The 8,696-nt window shown below is 42.4% G+C and overlaps 1 pseudogene; it reads left to right on the forward strand.

Annotated features, from left to right (window-relative positions):
- The first annotated feature begins 3,869 nt into the window (after nt 1-3,869).
- On the forward strand, nt 3,870-4,475 carry LOC103289148 (PRELI domain-containing protein 1, mitochondrial-like; annotated as a pseudogene).
- The last annotated feature ends 4,221 nt before the right edge of the window (nt 4,476-8,696 follow it).

Genomic DNA, 8,696 nt, shown 5'->3' on the forward strand with positions numbered 1-8,696 from the left:
CAAAACATTAGACAAGAACAGCATGGGAAGGGGGATAAAATCACAGACAAATCTCACATATACATAGAGATGTAAAAATTCTTAGTAAGATACTAGCAAATTGAATTCAGCAACGTATTAAAAGAATAATACAGAATAATACAACATAACCAAGTAACATTTATCATAATATACTTTCATTAGTGTATTTTAATATAATTCACTATATTGATAGATTAAAGGAGCAAAACCATTTGAACGTTTCAATAGTTTCCAATGTGTTTTTATTAATTCAACACCCATACATAATTTTTTAAAATGTTCTTAGCAAGCCAGAAAGAGAATGATACTTCCTTAATTTGGTAAAGAGAATCAGAAAACTAAAGTAAACATCATATTTAATGGTGAATCATTGCAAGCATTTCTGTTAGAGAAATAAGAGGATATACTCACATCACTATCTTTGACCATTGTACTAGAGTTCATAGATAATGAATTAAGAGAAGAAAAGAAAAGGTAAGTATTTTTTTTTTTTTTTTTGGTGGGGGGACTTATTAACTGCAAATATAACAAAAAATCTAAGAGAATCAACTGAAAAATCACTCGCACTAATAAAATAATTTAATGATATAGCAAGATTCAAGAGAGACAAAGTAAAATTTATTAGTTTTTCTACACTAGCAATAACCAATAAGGATATAAAATAGCCCTAGCTGGTTTGGCTCAGTGGATAAAGCGTCGGCCTGAAGCCAAAGGGTCCCAGGTTCGAATCCAGTCAAGGGCACATACCTCGGTTGCAGGCTCCTTCCCAGCCCTGGTCGTGGCTTGTGCAGGAGGCAACCAATCAAGGTGTTTCTCCCACATCAGTATTTCTCTCTGTCTTTCCCTCCCTTCCCTCTCTCTAAAAATCAATGGAAAAATATCTTCAGGTGAGGAGTAAAATTAAAAAAATAAAGAAAGAATATAAAATAAAGTCAATTTTCAGGACTCGGGATTGGCTACCAGAACAAATAATACATAAATATATGTTTTATGAGAATTAAGATTTGAAATGGAGGCATAAAAACCTCCACTTACCTCACCACCACCACCACCACCAGCTCTTTTCACCTCGGCCACACTTTAACTTGTCACCAGAGCCTCAGAGTGAATTAGTTTATGATATCCTTATCCTCTTTGATAGAATGTACTGATACTCAGTACATTCTATCTCTATTCAATTATACCATTGTTTTTGGATCAAAATTATTTGTGTGTGCTTCTTATTTCCTCCTATTATGTGATCAATGACTTTCTCTTTATACTGCACCCCACAATGTCTTAAGTACACAATGGTTATTGACTTGAATGCAGTCAGAGGGTATGAGTAAAAGAGAAGGAAATGGAGAGAATAAATTAAAGAGGAGGGAAATAATAAAGGGTCAGAAAGGATTGGTTGACATAAGTAACTTGAGCCTCTTTTATTCACTCCTATCATGGCTAAATCATCATTATCTGATTTCCTTAAAATACAAAATTGTAAAAATTCTAGCACAAGATATTCATTTTTTGAGAAACTTCCAGTGAAAAAAACTAGGAAATATTCCATATAAAATAGCCTGAGTGAGAAGGACATTCCTGATTTTTTTTTTTTTTTTTTGCAGGACTTGAATTTAATTCTTCCTTTCCCATTCTCCACAAATTCTCCCAAATATCCTTTCTTTTTTTTTTTTTTTTTCTTTCCTTGGCCTCATCTCTATTTGCCTTTCTTTTCTCCTAAAACTAGGTCTTCCCTTCTCTTCTGTTAAGCCTGGTTTCAGAGGGAACTGAGGAGGCCCTGGGTTTTATGTCCTCTGTGGTGTGGGAATGAAGGAATCAGAAGTGATCAAATATGTACACAGTACATATTCTATGTTTGGAAAGAGTAGACATTTCAGAATTAAATAGAACTGTATTGAAATCAGTCTCCATTCACACTTACAATCTCTGTGCCTCAGTGTTCGCATCAGAAAAATAAGGACAATAATAGCCGCTTTGATTGAGAATTCTATGGATTAAGTAAGATATGATTTATCTAACACCTAGTTCAAAGTAGGCTCTCAGCAAATAACAGCTATTAGGGAACCATGGTTGAAAAACAAGGGAGAGTGTAAAAAGGCCATACTCCAGTTTTTTTCTCCCACTTTTCTGCCCTCTAGCCTAAAATCATAGGAGTGGGGAGAAGGCAGGAGGTGAAAGTGTGGGAAAAGCAATACTAAATCTTACATCTTAATCCCCAATTTACTGCTGGATCAAAATCAAAGATACTGACATGACAGTTTTTATTTCATACATGACAGTTTTTATTTCATACTGCACCCCCTCCAATCTGGGACCCCTCGAGGGATGTCCGACTCCCCTAAACGGGCAGTCAGACATCCCTCTCACAATCCAGAAGTGCTGGCTCTCAACTGCTGGCCTGCCTGCCTTTCTAATGGTCCCTAACCGCTTCTGCCTGCCAGCCTGATCACCCCCTAACCACTCCCCTGCAGGCCTGATCACTCCTAACTGCCCTCCCCTGCAGGCCTGGTCACCCCTAACTGCTCTCCCCTGCAGGCCTGGTCCCCCCCAACTGCTCTCCCCTGCAGGCCTGGGTCCCCCCCAACTGCCCTTCCCTGCAGGCCCTGTCGCCCCTAACTTCCCTCCTCTGCTGGCCTGGTCACCCCTAACTTCCCTCCCATGCAGGCTTGATCTCCCCCAATTGCCCTCCCTTGCAGGCCATCTTGTGCCGGCCATCTTGTGTCCACATGGGGGGCAGTCATCTTTGACCACATAGGGGCAGCCATCTTGTGTGTTGGAGTGATGGTCAGTTTGCATATTATTCTTTTATTAGGATTAGATAGGATAGAGGCCTGGTGCACAGGTGGGGGCCGGCTGGTTTGCCCTGAAGGGTGTCCCGGATCAGGGTGGGGGTTCCCTTGGGGTGTGGGGCAGCCTGGGCGAGGGACCTGTGGTGGTTTGCAGGCTGGCCACACCCCCCGGCGACCCAAGCGGAGGCCCTGGTATCTGGGATTTATTTATCTTCTATAATTGAACTTTGTAGTCTTGAGCAGAGGCCAAGGCAGGCCAGGGCTGTGGAAACTTGGCTTCCTCCATCACCAGGGGAAACTCAAGCCTCCTGCTCTCTCCAGGTCCGTGGCTGCCACCATTTTTGTTGGGATTTATTTATCTTCTATAATTGAAACTTTGCAGCCTTAAGCAGAGGCAAGGCAGGCCAGGGCAGGCAGAAAGCTTGGCTTCCTCCATTGCCGGGGAAACCTAAGCCTCCTGCTCTCTCCATGGCCGCAGCCATCTTGGTTGGGTTAATTTGCATACTTGCTCCTGATTGGCTGGTGGGTGTGGTGGAGGTACAGTCAATTTGCATATTACTCTTTTATTAGATAGGACTAGTAGCCCTGTGCACGAATCCATGCGCCAGTAGCTCGATGCCGCCCTCCATGAGTTCTCTGCCCGCTGTCCCGCACTTCTGTAGCTCCCTCCAGTTCCCCCCTCAATAGCTTGCTGCCCTGCCCCCTCCTGTAGCTCTCAGCCACCCCACCCTCCTGCTGATCTGTGATCTGGTCATTACGTGGTCCGTCCTTACGCTTCACAGCATAATGACCATTTGCATATTACATCTTTATTATAGAGGATATCTGATTTAGTCTACTTCAGAGAAATGATCTAAACAATAACTTATCATATTTGGAATAAAAATTCCAAAGAAAAAAATTCTCTTATATCAAAACTCCAGGGGCAGCCAACAACTCCTCATGGCGGCGGCTGCTGTTGGGGTGCAGTGGGGCAGTGACTGAGCTGGTGCCAGGCAGGCGTGCCCCCTGGGCTCTGCACCCCTGATGCTGCTCCAGTGCCGACCCCGCCCGGCTGGGACAATGGTGAAGTATTTCCTGGGCCACAGCGTGCTCTGGAGTTCCCGGGACCAAGTGTTCGCTGCCTTCTGGCAGCGGTACCCGAATCCCTATAGCAAACGACATAGTGCATCGGGAGGTGACCCCTGACCAGAAGCTCCTGTCCCGGAGACTCCTGACCAAGACCAACAGGATGCCCCCTGGGCCGAGCGACTATTTCCTGCCAACGTTGCTCACTCGGTGTACATCCTGGAGGATTCTATTGTGGACCCACAGAACCAGGCCATGACCACCTTCACTTGGAACATCAACCACGCCCGGTTGATGGTGGTGGAGGAACGATGTGTTTACTGTAACAGCGGCTGGACCAAAATCCACTGGGAAGCTTGGGTCTCCAGAGCTGTCCAGGAATTTGGTCTCGCCCGGTTCAAAAGCAATGTGACCAAGTCCATGAAGGGTTTTGAATGCACCTTGGCCAAGCTGCAAGGTGAGGCCCCTTCCAAAACCCTTGTTGAGACAGCCAAGGAAGCCGAGGAGAAGGCAAAGGAGACGGCACTGGCAGCTACAGAGAAGGCCAAGGACCTTGCCAGCCAGGCAGCCACCAAGAAGCAGCAGCAGCAGTTTGTGTAGCCAGCGCAGACCCTGGTGCAGCAGCACACCACACCGCCGGCTGCACTCCCTCTGCCCTCCCCCCTGGATTTTATTATTAAAAGTCAACTTCCAAAAAAACACACACAAAAAAACAAAACAAAAACACTCCAGTGAACTGACACACCCAGCTTCCCAAGAGAAATAAAAATCTGATTATGTCATTTCTCCCCTTGCCCATTCCCGTATCAATAGTTTCAAATTCTCAGAAGGTAATAAAAGTTCTTGTCGTTCACATAAGTAAACAAAGTAACCACCCCCCCAACACACACACACACACACACACACACACACACACACACACACAATGCATAGGGGTACCATCGTAGAGAAAGAGAGGGCAATTTTATCTAATTAGTGAATTTTCCAGATATTTCATATTTGGTCTTCATTAAAAATGTGACTGTCTGTTGAACATCATTTATGACTAGTGGTCATTGTAATTCTTGTGAACAGTGTTTTCAAAGCATGTGGATACATTTTTCAGAACACCGGGTCTAACCTATAATTATTGCTACATTTATAATCATTGGTCTGGTCAATAAGAAGGGAAGGAGCAAGTTTCAGGCTAGTCCTGTAAGAAAATGCTTCACTTCCTTCTGTCATCATTCAGACTTGGCTCTGATTTCAGTGTTAGTGAATTCACTGCACTTTTAAGTAAAAACGAAAAGAACACATTTTCAGTTACTGCTGACAAAATAGTTTATCAGTCTTTCTGTTAGTGTGAGTCATAGCAGAAAAGAACTTGATGATTTGCAAGAAGAAACCACAGTGCACTAAGAAGCAAGAGAATGGTATCAGCAACCAATCTGACTCTAAATTTTTCTTTGAGTGCCTACTATGTACAAGCAATGGGACAGAGATCCACCACAGGTTGCCACTTCTGGAACTTTGTGCTTCTGATGAAGTGTAATAAAGGGAGAAGAAGGGAAGGGGTTGAGCTCTTAGCAACAGGACTGAGCCTTCCAGCCAGCTGAGGGGTGACTGTCACAGAAGCAAGCCACCTGTCACAATCTGCCAGTTTAAGAAAGCCAAAACTCTCTCCAAATCCAGTCCATTCTGGGTTGAGAACTGATACTGAATGTTTATCACTGAGTCCCTGTATCCCAGTTCATATTTAAACCTACCATTTGATATTGATTGCTATTATCATTTTTATTATAAATCAACATAAGTTTGTTGGAATCTTATGTATGCTCCCCTGGACCTGGAATCGATGGAACCCAAGTAGAGTTGCCTCTTTTCAGATTTCATTGCAGGTAGTTTCCATTGGTCTCTCCTGGATTTTCAGGTTTCTATCCACAGGGTTGCCTCATTTTCCCTGGGGCTAGACTTACCTAATGGCTGTCATCATCAAAATGTCTACATATACTGAGTATAAGCCATGTTTAAAATGTTATGCAACTAACACACGGATATTTCACATGAATGACCTCACCCAATCCATAAAACTCTATAAGGTGGCAGTTGTTATCATCATCATCATCATCTTCATCATTATTATTAACGCCATGTTACATTTGAGGAAGTTGATTAATAGAGAAGCTTCTTGCCCACAGATTACAAAACTAGAGAGGGTTGCAGCCAGGACTTATACCCTTGTCTCTGTGACTTTAAATCCAGAACCCCCCACAGTTCCACCATATGCATGCCTCCCTGACTTAGACCTGAAAAAAAACTTTGTGTCTACTAGTTTCACTAAAACTGTGACCTGCAAATGGCTCTCTCTGGGGGCAGGTTACAGACTATTTACCAAATTATAAAAACACTAGAGGCCTGGTGCATGAAATTCATGCACAGAGTTTGGGGGAGGAGTCCCTCAGCCCAGCCTGCACCCTCTCGCAATCTGGGACCGATGGCTCCTAACCGCTGGCCTGCCTGATTGCCCCTAACCACTCTGCCTGCCTGCCTCATCACCCCTAACCACCTATGCATTGGCCCCTGCAACTGCAGCTTCGTCCAGAATGATATCCAGAAGGTCATTCGGCTATCCGGTCTAATTAGCATATTTTGCTTTTATTATTATAGATGAGTTCAGTGCAAAGTGAATGACAGCTACCTGAATGCGCCAAGTCCATACGACTGTATAAATCAACCCATTTCTGAAATAACTGAGCTGTACTGTGAGGGAAAGCAGTGGGTGTGATGGGCCTCTCCATTTTTATTCTTTTCTGTGTCATTGGATAAGTCACTTCAATTCCCTGTATCTCAATTCTTGGAGTTGGACTGGACACAGTTTAGTGGGTTATGAAATCAATTTAGTGAACCATAACCATTTTATTTTAAGAAACTAAATAGAACAGAATAGTGGAGCATAAATATATGTATAGTATTTGTGTTATATTATATTTATATTATTAGAATAGTAGAGAATAAAAAATAGTTACTCACATTTTTAAGGTATTTTTAAAATATATTTTTATTGATTTCAGAAAGGAAGGGAGAGGAAGAGAGAGATAGAAACATCAATGATGAGAGAGAATCATTGATTGGCTGCCTCCTGCACGCCTCCTACTGAAGGTTGAGCCTGCAACCCAGGCATGTGCCCTTAACCAGAATCAAACCCGGGAATCCTTCAGTCTGCAGGTCGATGCTCTATCCACAGAACCAAACCAGCTAGGGCAAGATAAGTATTTTTGATCAATCTTTTGTTTCAGGTGTGGGGAGGCGGGTATTAGGTCACAACATAAAATATATTTCTTATGGAGGATCATAGTCAAAAAAGTTTGAGTAACACTTGGCTATGGTTCTCTCTACCTTAAATTGGAGGACTCTATCCAATAGTTATGGAACTACAAGAAAATAAATTTCTGTTGTTTAAACCACCCAGATTGTGTTATTTTATTATGGCAGCCCGAGCAGACCACTCCAATGCAATTTGACAAGCATGTATTGAGCCTACTGGATGCCATTTTAATCATTTAATCCAGTTACAAAAGAAAACTGGAAGTTAACTTGCAGAGGGACACCTTAGCAAACTATTTCAAAGCATTTGTTCACTTATTTCCTACATACCTATAAACAGGAAAATAAAATAAAATCCTAAATGGGGAAACAGAGAGTCTCACATATATCAATAGGACTGGAAATTGCTTAAGTCCTTATGGAAAGCAATTTGACAAATAGCTTTCAGATTTCAAATGAATTTGCTCCTTGGCCCAGTAATTCTAATTCTGAGATTATTCTTACAGATGTATTAGCATATGAGCCCAACCACAAATGTAAAAAGATGTTTACTGCAGCATTGCTGGTAATATAGAAAAAGGAAAACAATCCAAATGCTCATCAGTAATGGAGTGAAAATTAATCAAGGCCTACTCCTGCACGAATTTCATGCATCGGGCCTCTACTGTAATATATAAATAGACTATTTTCCCCCAATAGATGTACAGCATAGTCATTAACTAAATAATCTCATCATGTTATGAAAATCACCTGCAGAGAAATGTAAAAAATAAGAAAATAAAAAGCTTGTGCCTCAAATACGTACCCACTTTGCCTCAGGGTTTAAGGCTAAGTCAAAAATACTCATGGGGCTGAAACTGGTTTGGCTCAGTGGATAGAGCGTTGGCCTGCGGACTCAGGGGTCCCAGGTTCGATTCCGGTCAAGGGCATGTGCCTTGGTTGCGGGCACATCCCAGTGGAGGGTGTGCAGGAGGCGGCTGATCGATGTTTCTCTCTCATCGATGTTTCTAACTCTCTATCCCTATCCCTTCCTCTCTGTAAAAAATCAATAAAATATATATTTAAAAAAAAATACTCATGGGATTCGCTGACTTCGGAGTTCAGTACCTTTTCCTCAGAGCCCAGGTGAGATTTGTCAGTCCAGCTCTCAGAAAAGTTCCAGTCTACAGGATGCTTTGTACAGAATTTCCTTACAAGGAAATTGCTACATATTCCCCATGTGGCTATTTGAAGGATGAAGCAATGACATCTTCCAAAGTAGCATCTTCTTTTTTTTTCTCTAGAAACTGCCTTTGGTGCTGGTAAGAGTGGATTTCCCAGAGATAAAAACACAATCTAAAGTAACATAACTGGAAATTTTGAAATTTTTCTTTTTGCGGTCAGTAATCCCAACAGCGTTCTTCCCGTTGGGGAACCACCCATAATTTCTGACTCTTCCCTCATCCACTGGAATGCAGCAGATTGGGAAATTCCCAGCCTCTGTTCTTGTCAAGCATCCATTTCTTCACCACAGCAGTT

The sequence above is a fragment of the Eptesicus fuscus genome, chromosome 15 (assembly GCF_027574615.1).
Source record: "Eptesicus fuscus isolate TK198812 chromosome 15, DD_ASM_mEF_20220401, whole genome shotgun sequence".
NCBI classification, from domain to species: Eukaryota; Metazoa; Chordata; class Mammalia; order Chiroptera; family Vespertilionidae; genus Eptesicus; species Eptesicus fuscus.